Source organism: Schistocerca nitens, chromosome 8 (assembly GCF_023898315.1).
Source record: "Schistocerca nitens isolate TAMUIC-IGC-003100 chromosome 8, iqSchNite1.1, whole genome shotgun sequence".
Taxonomy (NCBI): domain Eukaryota; kingdom Metazoa; phylum Arthropoda; class Insecta; order Orthoptera; family Acrididae; genus Schistocerca; species Schistocerca nitens.
This window is the reverse complement of record NC_064621.1, coordinates 303,722,267-303,736,221: the sequence shown is the minus strand read 5'-3', so window position 1 is coordinate 303,736,221 and position 13,955 is coordinate 303,722,267. Positions and strand designations below refer to the sequence as shown.

At 46.2% G+C, this 13,955-nt stretch overlaps 1 protein-coding gene and 1 pseudogene across 1 annotated transcript in view; both read left to right on the top strand.

Moving 5' to 3' along the window:
* The window catches only part of LOC126198736 (calcium/calmodulin-dependent protein kinase type IV-like), a 610,244-nt gene that overhangs the window by 365,640 nt on the left and 230,649 nt on the right, over positions 1 to 13,955 (top strand). The window lies entirely within an intron of this gene.
* Positions 589 to 706, top strand: LOC126199880 (5S ribosomal RNA; annotated as a pseudogene).

Sequence of the window (13,955 nt, the reverse complement as noted above, 5' to 3'; positions counted from 1 at the left end):
TCCAGGGGGCGAGAAAAAGACACTGAAATTGCAAGTTGTAGGTTAGAATATTATTTCTAAGGCTAGAGTACAGTATCACAGCGATCAGCCACGTAATGCTAGAACTGATTAAATAAGATATGTAGTAGCAGGAATACGGGAAATCACATCTTAGAAGTTTCTGAGAATTCTGTAATGAATAAAAATTTAGGCTTCAGAAAGGACGTTCATGTAATGGCAGTACATTTATAATAAAAAATATTAGAAAACATCGGGAATTTACTTAGAAACGCAATTAGTATTCACTGATTATGAGAGAGCCTGTGAAAAGTAAAAGACCTCTTTTGCGGAATATATTGGAAGTAAAAGATATTACAAAAATGTCAGACCAAATTTTTAATAAATCAAGGTGCAGTTTATCACCAACTTCATTTAATTTATATACTGACGATCTAGTTATGAAATGGAAAGATGAAATACAGTCAGGAATTAAAATAGGACGTAGCACACCCATAAATACTCCGTTGTATGCTGATGACCAGATAATTATAAAGGAAACATACGACAATTTGCAAAGAGTAGTATATAGATAGAGCTAAAATGTGATATGCCAACGGCCTTGCCGCAGTGGCACCACCGGTTCCCGTCAGATCACCGAGGTTAAGCGCTGTGGGGCTGGGCTAGCACTTGAATGGGCGACCATCCGGTCTGCCGAGCGCTGTTGGCAAGCGTGTTGCACTCAGCCCTTGTGAGGCAAACTGAGGAAGTACTTGATTGAGAAGTACCGGCTCGGGTCTCGGAGTCTGACATACGGCCGGGAGAGCGGTGTGCTGACCACATGCCCCTCCACATCCGCGCCTAGTGACGCCTATGAGCTGGGGATGACACGGCGGCCGGTCGGTACCGTCGGACCTTCATGGCCTGTTCGGGAGGAGTTTAGTGTAGTTTTAAAATGTGATATGCGGCAACTTAACTATATCTGATGGTAAGACAAAGATAAAGGCTTTCAAAGGAAATAATCCAGTCACATCGAAAATAATAATAAATGAAAAAATTTTAGAACCAGTATCCCACATCATTTATCAAGGATGTGATATTTGTTTTAAGTATGACAAAGGCCTTGAGAAGAAGGTTGTCTGCGGAACAACTGGAAGAACTTTAGGAAGAAGAACAAGAAAGGAAACACAAATGAAATTTTGTAAAATTATGGGTGTAATGGTTCCGAATCATGAACAGTAACAAAAAAAGAAAAAGCACATATACAGGCTGCAGAGGTTCAGCAGAGGTAAATTCATCAGGTATGTAATAAATTGTATAAAATGGGGAATGATACGATAAGATCAGATTTAAAAATATTTTCAGTTGTCGGGAACGCAGAAGAGAACAGAGTTAAATGGAAGGATCATGTCGATAGAATGATAGAAAATAAATTTCCAGAAGATGCAATGAATTATCGGCCGACTGGATAAAGAGAACTAGGTAGACATCATAAGAGATGAGAGATGGACAGATGGATGATAGAGACAGGAACAGATATAGGTGCAACACCTAATCCTTGGAAAGAGAGGATAATGAATAAGAACTCCTTACTCCAAATGTTAAGAGAAAGGGGGGGGGGGGGGAAGAAAGGGTAGTGCCTCCTCTTGATCTCTCCCCCACCAAACTCCCCTTGTGCACGCCCCTAAAAATGGGGAAAAGAATACTAAAGAACATTTTTACCGTTTGCGTCGTAGTTATTAGGTTGTTAAAGGGAAATTCGGAGTCGGAGCATGCTTCCTGGTGGAAGTAAAATGCGCGAAGAGGGATGGAAGTAAAATGCGCGAAGGTGGTTAAGTGGTACAGAATGACTATATGAGGCGATCTACCGAACTGCAATTATCATTTACTCCTACTGCAGCTTATATAGTGACACAGAGACGGCTCTCCATTAGTCGCAATCGCAGACTCTAAAGACTATCGAAGACTCTACCCACTGGGTCGCTGCAGCGCCGGTATTAGAACCTTCTGGTGACGTGCGCTTCCTGCGTCACGTCCCAGAATCCAAAGTTGTTTCTACAAGAGAAAGCTCCACTGCAGTTCAAAAATGGTTCAAATGGCTCTGAGCACTATGGGACTTAACATCTGTGGTCATCAGTCCCCTAGAACTTAGAACTACTTAAACCTAACTAACCTAAGGACATCACACACATCAATGCCCGAAGCAGGATTCGAACCTGCGACCGTAGCGGTCGCGCGGTTCCGGACTGACCGCCTAGAACCGCTAGACCACCGCGGCCGGCGCTCCACTGCAGTCTCCAGCCACGTGTAAGTAGTCCATTTACCGCAAGTTGCACTTGTGAGTGCGTGGTGCGTGCTTTGCTCTATTTTTTTTCTCTCGTGTTACATGCTCGGTGGCTACTGGCGTCCAGTAAGCATTGCGTACGTGGCTTGAGACTAATAGATTGACAGAAAAAAATCGCAGCACCAAGAAAAAGTCGTGCGACATAGAGAGAAGTTGATAGACATGTTTCTATATCTGAAAGATGGTGTCTATTTAAATTTCGAGCCAGTCGCATACGAGTGGCACTAGTAGTATCTTTATGAGGATGCAATCAATTTTATTTTAAACACTCATTGTAACAGTCGTGAGCATTAGTTACCTTCGGGATTGGACGAGGTGAGTTGATGTTAGTCAAAAATATCATCATTATCAACACCTCACTGAATTCAAAGGACATCTCCGTGCCAAACGCCCTGTAGCGTGCATTCTACTGACCCGAAACCTCCGGCATTTTTAGTTTGAGCTGTGTCACGTGAGAGCTCATTGGAGTGCCAGGGTGGAGGTCTGTTGTGATTTCAGTGACAGACGGTCTTGCTCAGAAGGAGGCCGCGTGCAACCAACCTGTCTTTGTGCTAGGCACACTGGACCTACATCTGGAGTTACGTTCCGGGGTGCGATCTCGTATGACAGCAGGAACACTTTCGTGGTTATCCCACGCACTTTGTCTCAAATTTGGTTGTCAGTCTGATGATTCGACCTGTTGTGCTGCCATTCATGTGCAGGTAGTGTTTTCCAACAGGCTAACGCTCGCCCACATACCGCTGTTGTAACCCAACATGCTCTGCATAGTGTCGACATGTTGCCTCGGTCTGCTCGATAACCAGATCTCTCTCGAGTCGAGCACATATGAGACATCATCGGACAACTTCAGCGTCATCCACAAACGGCGTTAACCGCCCCGGTATTGACCGATCAAGTGCAACAGGCATGGAACTCCATCCCACAAACTGACACATGCCACCTACACATCACAAGGCATGCACGTTTGCATGCTTGCATTCAACGTTCTAGCGGCTACACCGGTTATTAATGTACCACTGTTTCAAATTTGCAGTGGCTTATCTCGCGTTTACATTAACCTTCGATATTTCATTGTTGACCACTCAAAAATGTTACCTAGACAAATGATTCCCGATATGTGATTACATTAATTATGTTTTGATATTGCGATTTTTTTCCGTCAGTGAGTAAGCGTCACAATCTCTCTCGAGGCGACATTAGAATGAGGCTATTTTTCTAAAAAAAATTGTGGCAAAACATGCTTCAGTCAAAAAGTTGGACGCATCCGCTGTCTCTAACTGCCGGCCGAAGTGGACGTGCGGTTAAAGGCGCTGCAGTCTGGAACCGCAAGACCGCTACGGTCGCAGGTTCGAATCCTGCCTCGGGCATGGATGTTTGTGATGTCCTTAGGTTAGTTAGGTTTAACTAGTTCTAAGTTCTAGGGGACTAATGACCTCAGAAGTTGAGTCCCATAGTGCTCAGAACCATTTGAACCTTTTTTTTTTTTTTTCTCTAACTAAGCTTTCTGCCCCGCCGGCGCCACTGAGTACATGCAGCACTCTGTAGTACGCTTAAGCTTCAGTGCTTGGTTTAATTCTCACGAAATACTCTCAATCCTTCCAGAATGAGATTTTCACTCTGCAGCGGAAGTTTCATATCAGCGCACACTCCGCTGCAGAGTGAAAATCTCATTCTGGAAACATCCCCCAGGCTGCGGCTAAAACGTGTCTCCGCAGTATCCTTTCTTTCAGGAGTGCTAGTTCTGCTAGGTTCGCAGGAGATTTTCTGTAAAGTTTGGAAGGTAGGAGACGAGATACTGGCAGAAGTAAAGCTGTGAGCACCGGGCGTGAGTCGTGTTTCGGTAGCTCAGATGGTAGAGCACTTGCCCGCGAAAGGCAAAGGTCCCGAGTTCGAGTCTCGGTCGGGCACACAGTTTTAATCTGCCAGGAAGTTTCATATCAGCGCACACTCCGCTGCAGAGTGAAAATCTCATTCTGGAAACATCCCCCAGGCTGTGGCTAAGCCACGTCTCCGCAGTATCCTTTCTTTCAGGAGTGCTAGTTCTGCTAGGTTCGCAGGAGAGCTTCTGTAAAGTTTGGAAGGTAGGAGACGAGATACTGGCAGAAGTAAAGCTGTGAGCACCGAGCGTGAGTCGTGCTTCGGTAACTCAGATGGGCAGTCTGCCTTCGGCAGTGACACAGTGCGGACCGTGTTGCCAGCCGGCCGCGCTGTGGTGCGCGCGCCTGTTTGTTTACGCCGGAGCAGCTTCGCGTGTGCGGTGTTGTGAGTCTAGAACGAGATGGCACACTCGTACAGAAAAACGACTTTGAAGTTCAGTTTTGCGAACGACTATACACGACCAAAGGCACACGAGATTGAACGTTTCTTCAGAGAAGAGGTAAAAATCGATCCACAGGAAATCGTGGGAATCAATTTATCGCTCGTTTCAAGCGTCGTCTATGTTAAGCTTGTTGACTAGGCTGCTTGCGACAGACTTCTAAAACGATCACCGAACGGGTATCGTTTCTGTCATGCCGACGGGAATGTTGGTGCGGTTACAGTCGATCACGCGGGAATGGGGATCCGCACTATACGAGTCTTCGAACTTCCGTTTGAGGTCCCATCTGAACTTGTTACCGACGCCTTTCGACCATACGGTACAGTTCTATCCCATGTGGCCGAAAAATGGACGAGTTTTACCACGTATCCCGTTTTAAATGGGGTGAGACAAATACGGATAGAACTGCGCAAGCACGTCCCCTCTTATTTGTACATAGGAGGTTGTCGAGCGATTATCATCTATGATGGGCAACCTCGAACTTGCTCGGGGTGCGGGAAAGAAGGTCACGTCCGCTCGGAATGCCTCCAGCGACGTTTAGTGCAAACTCCACGGGATGACGTTCAGGCGCCACAACAGACGACTGTCTTACCGTTGACCTTTGTGGAAGCCCTGAGAGGCGACGTGAGGGAGATTTCCGATGGGCACCAGCAGCTGCCCCCTATAGAGAACATGGACACCAACGGACTGGAACTCCGACCATCGGTTCCACCACAACAGACACAGGACACCACACAAGAGATGCAGCTGACGGCCGCTCCAGGCTCATCCGTGGTGGCTGCCAGTGCTTCCACCGAGAGCGTGATAGGCCAGGCCCAAGACGGAGGATACGCAACCCAGACAGCCGATGCGGAAGCAAGGCAACGGAAACAGCGTTCGCCGAAGAGAAGAAAGAAGCGTCGACTGACTTCTGCTGACGATAGCCATAGTCCCGAGAGGACAGTGGACGACAACGACAGTATCGACCTGAGACCAGTGGATTCAACAGATACCGAGATGACGATGCAGGAACTACACAGCGATGATAACTTAAACTCTCCTTCTGGTGACCGGAAGACGGAAGTGGAGATGACAACTGTCCAAAATCAGAGCGATGACAACGTTACCTCCCATCCTTCGATCTGTTCCGGAAATATGCTGGGGGACTGGGCGCAAGAAATGGACCAACAGGAACAGGATGAAAATCCGAACGCGACGATTGAGGATAGTCCTGGCCAAAGGCCGGGAGGGGTCGGGAAATGTTGACCAACTTAGTGTGTTGAGGAGCGCCGGGGGTGCAGATGGCCGCTTAATGACACCGCCCTACAACTGATGAACACAAGCCAGGCGTACCGCATTGCCACGATAAACATTAATGGCATACGGACACCGCTCAAAATTCAAATGCTGAAAGATATGTTACGCGCTGCGGACGTGGACATTGTACTCCTACAAGAAGTGCGTTTCACATCGCCGCCAGAGTTCTACGGTTACGAGGCACATTATTCAGTGCACGATGAAAGTGGATGCGGCGTAGCGATTCTCACCAGGGAAGGAATAGGAGTGGAGGACGTCAGGTCTCTCCCTTCGGCACGTGGCATAGCGATCACTGTCGACGGCGTTCGTTTCATCAATTTATACGCACCATCTGGCTCCACAAAACGAAGAGAAAGGGCGACTTTTTACACCGAAGAGATAGCACCGTTGTTCGCCGGACGCTTTGATAACTATATAGTGGGCGGCGACTTTAATTGTGTCGTCGACAACAAGGACCAAGTACCTCATTATGTGCCATGCATGGAACTGCGTGCGTTGATTACCGAAATGGCGCTTCTGGATACCTGGGAACTGCAGCATGGTGACAGACCGGGTTATACGTTTGTCACGGGACACTCGGCGAGTAGACTTGATAGGGTGTATGTGACACGAGCACTACGGACGGCGATACTGGATGCCGAAGTCTGGCCAGCGGCTTTTACGGATCATATGGCGTACGTTTGTACGATTTCACTAACGCGTCAGAAGATATGGCGGAGTGAAGGTCACTGGAAAATGAATTGTGCACTTCTACGTGACACTGAATGTCACCGGTCGATAGAGGCGGCCTGGGAGACCTGCGTTCGCCGCCAACGAGCCTACACCTCGGTTCTCCAGTGGTGGATTAAATGCGCAAAACCAACGTTACGGAGAACGTTGATACGATACGGGCAGGACAAATCGCAGTGGAACCGCACGACGGCTGATTTTTATTTTACAGCCCTGAGGGAGCTGATGACCCAACAACCATCGCCGGAAAGGCACACGGCCATGCGCAGGATAAAAGCCAAGTTATTACAGCTGACGAGACTAAGAATGGAAGGTATAATGGTCCGGGCGAGGTTGGCGGACACAGTTGCTGCCGAAACCCCCTCCATGCACCACGTGGTACGTGAACGCCAACGACGACGCAGGACATTGATCAGGGAACTAATCTCTGAAACTGGCCAGCAAGTTGTGCACCAGCGTGATATTGCGCATGTGTTTACCGACTATTTCCGCCAGTTATATGGACCTGTACATGTGAACCACGAGACACTACATGATGTCATCTCGGAAATGCCAGATAGAGGACCACCACTGGATGCAGAGACTTTCATCACAGCGATAACAGACGACGAGCTGACAGACGCAATTGCCAGGGGGAGACCGAACAAGTCCCCAGGACAGGACGGCTTCCCAATTGAATTTTACCGCGCCTTTGCATACCTCATGGGACGGACCTGGATTCAGATGTACAACGAACTCCTGTTACCGCAGACTGAGATACCTGTCGAATTCACGGAGGGTATCATCATCCCAATACCCAAACCACGCGGTGGCAGAAATCCAGGAGATTATAGACCACTCACTCTCTTGAACTGCGACTATAAGATTTTCGCGCGCATCCTTGGGGCTCGCCTGCGGTCTTCACTTTCTGATAGACTCCTCAGAGATCAAACTTGCCTCGGCGGTAAGAGTAACGTACATACGGCGCTCGGTGACTACCGAGATATCATCGCATTAGCAGCGGCATGCCGAGTGCGTGGGGCACTCGTCGCTATTGACTTCGATCATGCGTTCGACAGAGTGGATCATACCTTTTTGCATGCGGTGATGGGCAGATTGGGAATCCCGCAGGCCTTCATCCTAGTGATCACGCGACTGTTACACGGCGTGCGATCAAAGGTCTCGGTGAATGGGCGGGGCACTGACTACATTGTTATTTCAAGGTCAGTTCGTCAAGGTTGCCCCCTTTCGATATTTTTGTATGCAATGGCTTTGGAACCCTGTCTTTATGGTCTCCGAAGACGGTTGGAGGGAGTTCCGTTGCCACAACTGACCTTTCATTGCCGCGCTTATGCTGACGATGTGATGCTGGTGGCACGGACAGGCGAAGAAGTACGTACGGCGTTGGCATGGATACAGCGATATGGGATGGCGGCAGGAAGCGTGCTTAATCTACAAAAATCACGCTGCATGAACGTCGGTCGAGGATTACAACCAGGGGAGGAAGGCCCGCTCATCTTAGTTCAGACCATCAAATGCCTAGGTATTACGTTCCACACGGATGTGCAGCGGACAGCAGCGGATAACTACCGGCGCATATTGAAGCTGATGCGGACAATGGTGCTGTTACAGAAATTAAGAGCGTTGGATATGATTCAGAGGGTGAACTATGTTAACGTATACCTAGCACCGAGACTCACTCACGTAGCGCATGTCCTGCCTTTAACGCGCACAATGGCATCACGGATACAAGCAACTTTCGGAACCTACGTGAGTGTGGGACACCTGTTTAAGATCCGATACACAACGCTTACGCTACCACCTGGAGAGGGTGGACTTGGTCTAGTGAACGTGTATGAAAAGGCACGGGCGTTATTCGTAAGTACGATTTTCCGACAGTGGCGCGGTCAATTTCGCAATATCTCGGGTGCGTTGGTCGATGTACTAGCACCCACTTCAATGCTGCCCCCAGTCAATGTGGGCCATATTTCACCGAAGCTGTCACATTTCAAGTCTTTTTTTTTTGGAGCTTAGCTATCTCAGAGATTCCTTCCCAACAACACGACTACCGACGACGCGAGACGTATACCAACTCTTACTGCGCCGGTGCCCCAGGAATACCCTGGAAAAGAAGTACCCAGACAAGAACTGGCGACAGATATGGCGCGTTATACGGAACGTTTACCTCCCAACGTCGGTACGCTCAACATGGTATGTGGTGATAAATAGGAAGTACGCAACGAATCAACGGCGGCACGCGATTCATTTGGCAGACACTCCACTATGTTTAGGCTGCGCAACAGTGGACACTGATGAACATCGTTTAGTATGTAGTGGGACGGCTCCAGTGTGGCACTTGGCACAACAGATATTGGCGTTCCTGTTACGCTCCGCCCCTCACACAATTTCATCAGACACACTTTTTTTCCCCCAAGAATCTTATTTCCCGGTCCAAAAAACCAATGCGGTGACATGGGTGCGGGGAATGGTGGTGGGCTACGTATATAACGAATCGGAAAAGGACAAAATTGATTTTTGGCATTTTCTCCTGGATGGACACACGAAGCTGCAACAGCATACGAAATATAGGCAAGACTTCGCTAATTACTTGCGACTTACATTTACCGACCCGCCGGCCAGATGGGGTGTGACGGGTGAGAGATGAGCTAGGCGAAGAAGCCGAGATAGACATCGATCACACTTACGGACCCTTAGTTAATTTCGAGAAGATGACCCAGTCTTACACCAACGTCTGGAGAACGAGTCGATAGATGGCTCTCTCGCTTTATCGAACGTCGGGTCGTGAGCAGATGTTGCCCCCGACACGAATTTCATTTCATTGCTACAGGAGCATGTTTCTTTTGTATTTGTACTATCTGCAATGTCTTCATGTCTTTCATTTGGGCATTTTCAATTTTATTTATTTCGTTAATTAATTAATTTTCTCATTAGCCACTATTTGTCAACATAGGGACTTTGTAGACACTATTTTGCGATAGTACCACAAAATGTGTCAGCAAAGGTGGTAAGCCTGACACTTAAAAAAAAAAAAATAAATAAAAATAAAACTAAAAAAAAAACAAGTTGTTAGAGCGCTTGCCCGCGGGAAAAAAAAAAAAGTAGCGTAACGGTAAGCGTCGCGCACTAGGTCCCGAGTTCGAGTCTCGGTCGCGCACACAGTTTTAATCTGCCAGGAAGTTTCATATCAGCGCACACTCCGCTGCAGAGTGAAAATCTCATTCTGGAAACATCCCCCAGGCTGTGGCTAAGCCACGTCTCCGCAGTATCCTTTCTTTCAGGAGTGCTAGTTCTGCTAGGTTCGCAGGAGAGCTTCTGTAAAGTTTGGAAGGTAGGAGACGAGATACTGGCAGAAGTAAAGCTGTGAGCACCGAGCGTGAGTCGTGCTTCGGTAGCTCAGATGGGGGAGCACTTGCCCGCGAAAGGCAAAGGTCCCGAGTTCGAGTCCTTTGTCGGGCACACAGTTTTAATCTGCCAGGAAGTGTCACTCTCAATCCTTGTTTCCCTCTCTTGTTCCTTGTACGCGACAGTCTGTCAAGATGCAAAATTTTATCTTCGTACTAACTCCTCTCAGAACCAGTCATATTTAGGCTCTCCCGAAGCGCTAAATGACTAGCATTCACAATCAGTGACAACTGGACACCCCGTAGAGTTTACTTTCTTCATGTTGTCGGAGATGTAACTGCGGACGGCATTCTTTTAGGCGGGGGGCAGAAAACCTTTCCAGATTCGACAGTAATTTTTGAAAAATGATTTCAGATTCAAGAGAAACCACGTAATTAAAACAAATCAATATTGTACTTCTAAAATACTGTATGTTACCACTTCTTCAGAATAGTTATTCTCACGCGAAACGTAATGCGTGCAAAAGGAGTTTTAATTTAGTTCTTTCAGTCATTGTGTAACAACAGAAGAATACAGGATGACGAAGACAGAATTTCTTTTTTTCATGATATACAAGTTTACTCTAAATTAGAAAAAGAGAAATGTAAGTTAATGAAGATGAGTAAGAAAAACAATCCTGTAATTTTCGAATATAAGATTGGTATTGTAATGTAACTTTACAAAGCGATATGAAAAGGAACAAGTAGGTAAGAACATTAATAGGGAAGGTCATCTCCGGTTTATTGGGAGAGTTTTAGGAAAGTGTAGCTCATCTACAAAGCAAACGCCGTGTAGAACACTTTTGCAAACCCCTTCTTGAGAACCGTTCGAATGTTTGGGATCCCCACTATGTTGGATTAAAGGAAGACATCGAAGCAATTCAGAAGTATACTGCTAGATTTGTTATCAGTAGATTCAGTCAATACGTGAGTGTTTCGGAGATGCTTCGTGAATTCAAATGGGAGTTGTTGGACGGAAGACGACGTTCTTTTCGCGAAACCTGTTGAGAAAATTTGGAGAATAGGTATCTGCTGCTGACTGCAAAATGATTCATCTGCCGCCAACGTGTATTTCGCATAAGGACCGCAAAGACAAGATAAGAGAAATTGAGGATCTTACAAAGGCATGTGTAGGACAGTCAGGAACACTCTGAAAATGTTGCACCGTACGTTGTGATAAAAAATAATCCATAATAAACAATTCGATACCTTGTGCCGTTTCCGAGTTAATTAGCAAAGAAGTTGGCCATCTACATCTACATCTACATCTATACTCCGCGAGCCACCTTACGGTGTGTGGCGGAGGGTACTTATTGTACCACTATCTGATCTCCCCTTCCCTGTTCCATTCACGAATTGTGCGTGGGAAGAACGACTGCTTGTAAGTCTCCGTATTTGCTCTAATTTCTCGGATCTTTTCGTTGTGATCATTACGCGAGATATATGTGGGCGGTAGTAATATGTTGCCCATCTCTTCCCGGAATGTGCTCTCTCGTAATTTCGATAATAAACCTCTCCGTATTGCGTAACGCCTTTCTTGAAGTGTCCGCCACTGGAGCTTGTTCAGCATCTCCGTAACGCTCTCGCGCTGACTAAATGTCCCCATGACGAATCGCGCTGCTTTTCGCTGGATCATGTCTATCTCTTCTATTAATCCAACCTGGTAAGGGTCCCATACTGATGAGCAATACTCAAGAATCGGACGAACAAGCGTTTTGTAAGCTACTTCTTTCGTCGATGAGTCACATTTTCTTAGAATTCTTCCTATGAATCTCAACCTGGCGCCTGCTTTTCCCACTATTTGTTTTATATGATCATTCCACTTCAGATCGCTCCGGATAGTAACTCCTAAGTATTTTACGGTCGTTACCGCTTCCAATGATTTACCACCTATGGCATAATCGTACTGGAATGGATTTCTGCCCCTATGTATGCGCATTATATTACATTTATCTACGTTTAGGGAAAGCTGCCAGCTGTCGCACCATTCATTAATCCTCTGCAGGTCTTCCTGGAGTACATACGAGTCTTCTGATGTTGCTACTTTCTTGTAGACAACCGTGTCATCTGCAAATAGCCTCACGGAGCTACCGATGTTGTCAACTAAGTCATTTATGTATATTGTAAACAATAAAGGTCCTATCACGCTTCCTTGCGGTACTCCCGAAATTACCTCTACATCTGCAGATTTTGAACCGTTAAGAATGACATGTTGTGTTCTTTCTTCTAGGAAATCCTGAATCCAATCACAAACCTGGTCCGATATTCCGTAAGCTCGTATTTTTTTCACTAAACGTAAGTGCGGAACCGTATCAAATGCCTTCCTGAAGTCCAGGAATACGGCATCAATCTGCTCGCCAGTGTCTACGGCACTGTGAATTTCTTGGGCAAATAGGGCGAGCTGAGTTTCACATGATCTCTGTTTGCGGAATCCATGTTGGTTATGATGAAGGAGATTTGTATTATCTAAGAACGTCATAATACGAGAACATAAAACATGTTCCATTATTCTACAACAGATTGACGTAAGCGAAATAGGCCTATAATTATTCGCATCTGATTTATGACCCTTCTTGAAAATTGGAACGACCTGCGCTTTCTTCCAGTCGCTAGGTACTTTACGTTCTTCCAGAGATCTACGATAAATTGCTGATAGAAAGGGGGCAAGTTCTTTAGCATAATCACTGTAGAATCTTACGGGTATCTCGTCTGGTCCGGATACTTTTCCGCTACTAAGTGATAGCAGTTGTTTTTCAATTCCGATATCGTTTATTTCAATATTTTCCATTTTGGCGTCCGTGCGACGGCTGAAGTCGGGGACCGTGTTACGATTTTCCGCAGTGAAACAGTTTCGGAACACTGAATTCAGTATTTCTGCCTTTCTTCGGTCGTCCTCTGTTTCGGTGCCATCGTGGTCAACGAGTGACTGAATAGGGGATTTAGATCCGCTTACCGATTTTACATATGACCAAAACATTTTAGGGTTCTTGTTTAGATTGTTTGCCAATGTTTTATGTTCGAATTCGTTGAATGCTTCTCTCATTGCTCTCTTTACGCTCTTTTTCGCTTCGTTCAGCTTTTCCTTATCAGCTATGATTCGACTACTCTTAAACCTATGATGAAGCTTTCTTTGTTTCCGTAGTACCTTTCGTACATGATTGTTATACCACGGTGGATCTTTCCCCTCGCTTTGGACCTTAGTCGGTACGAACTTATCTAAGGCGTACTGGACGATGTTTCTGAATTTTTTCCATTTTTGTTCCACATCCTCTTCCTCAGAAATGAACGTTTGATGGTGGTCACTCAGATATTCTGCGATTTGTGCCCTATCACTCTTGTTAAGCAAATATATTTTCCTTCCTTTCTTGGCATTTCTTATTACACTTGTAGTCATTGTTGCAACCACTGACTTATGATCACTGATACCCTCTTCTACATTCACGGGGTCGAAAAGTTCCGGTCTATTTGTTGCTATGAGGTCTAAAACGTTAGCTTCACGAGTTGGTTCTCTAACTATCTGCTCGAAGTAATTCTCGGACAAGGCAGTCAGGATAATGTCACAAGAGTCTCTGTCCCTGGCTCCAGTTCTGATTGTGTGACTATCCCATTCTATACCTGGTAGATTGAAGTCTCCCCCTATTACAATAGTATGATCACGAAACTTCTTCACGACGTTCTGCAGGTTCTCTCTGAGGCGCTCAACTACTACGGTTGCTGATGCAGGTGGTCTATAGAAGCATCCGACTATCATATCTGACCCACCTTTGATACTTAACTTAACCCAGATTATTTCACATTCGCATTCGCTAATAACTTCACTGGATATTATTGAATTCTTTACTGCTATAAATACTCCTCCACCATTGGCGTTTATCCTATCCTTGCGGTATATATTCCATTCTGTGTCTAGGAT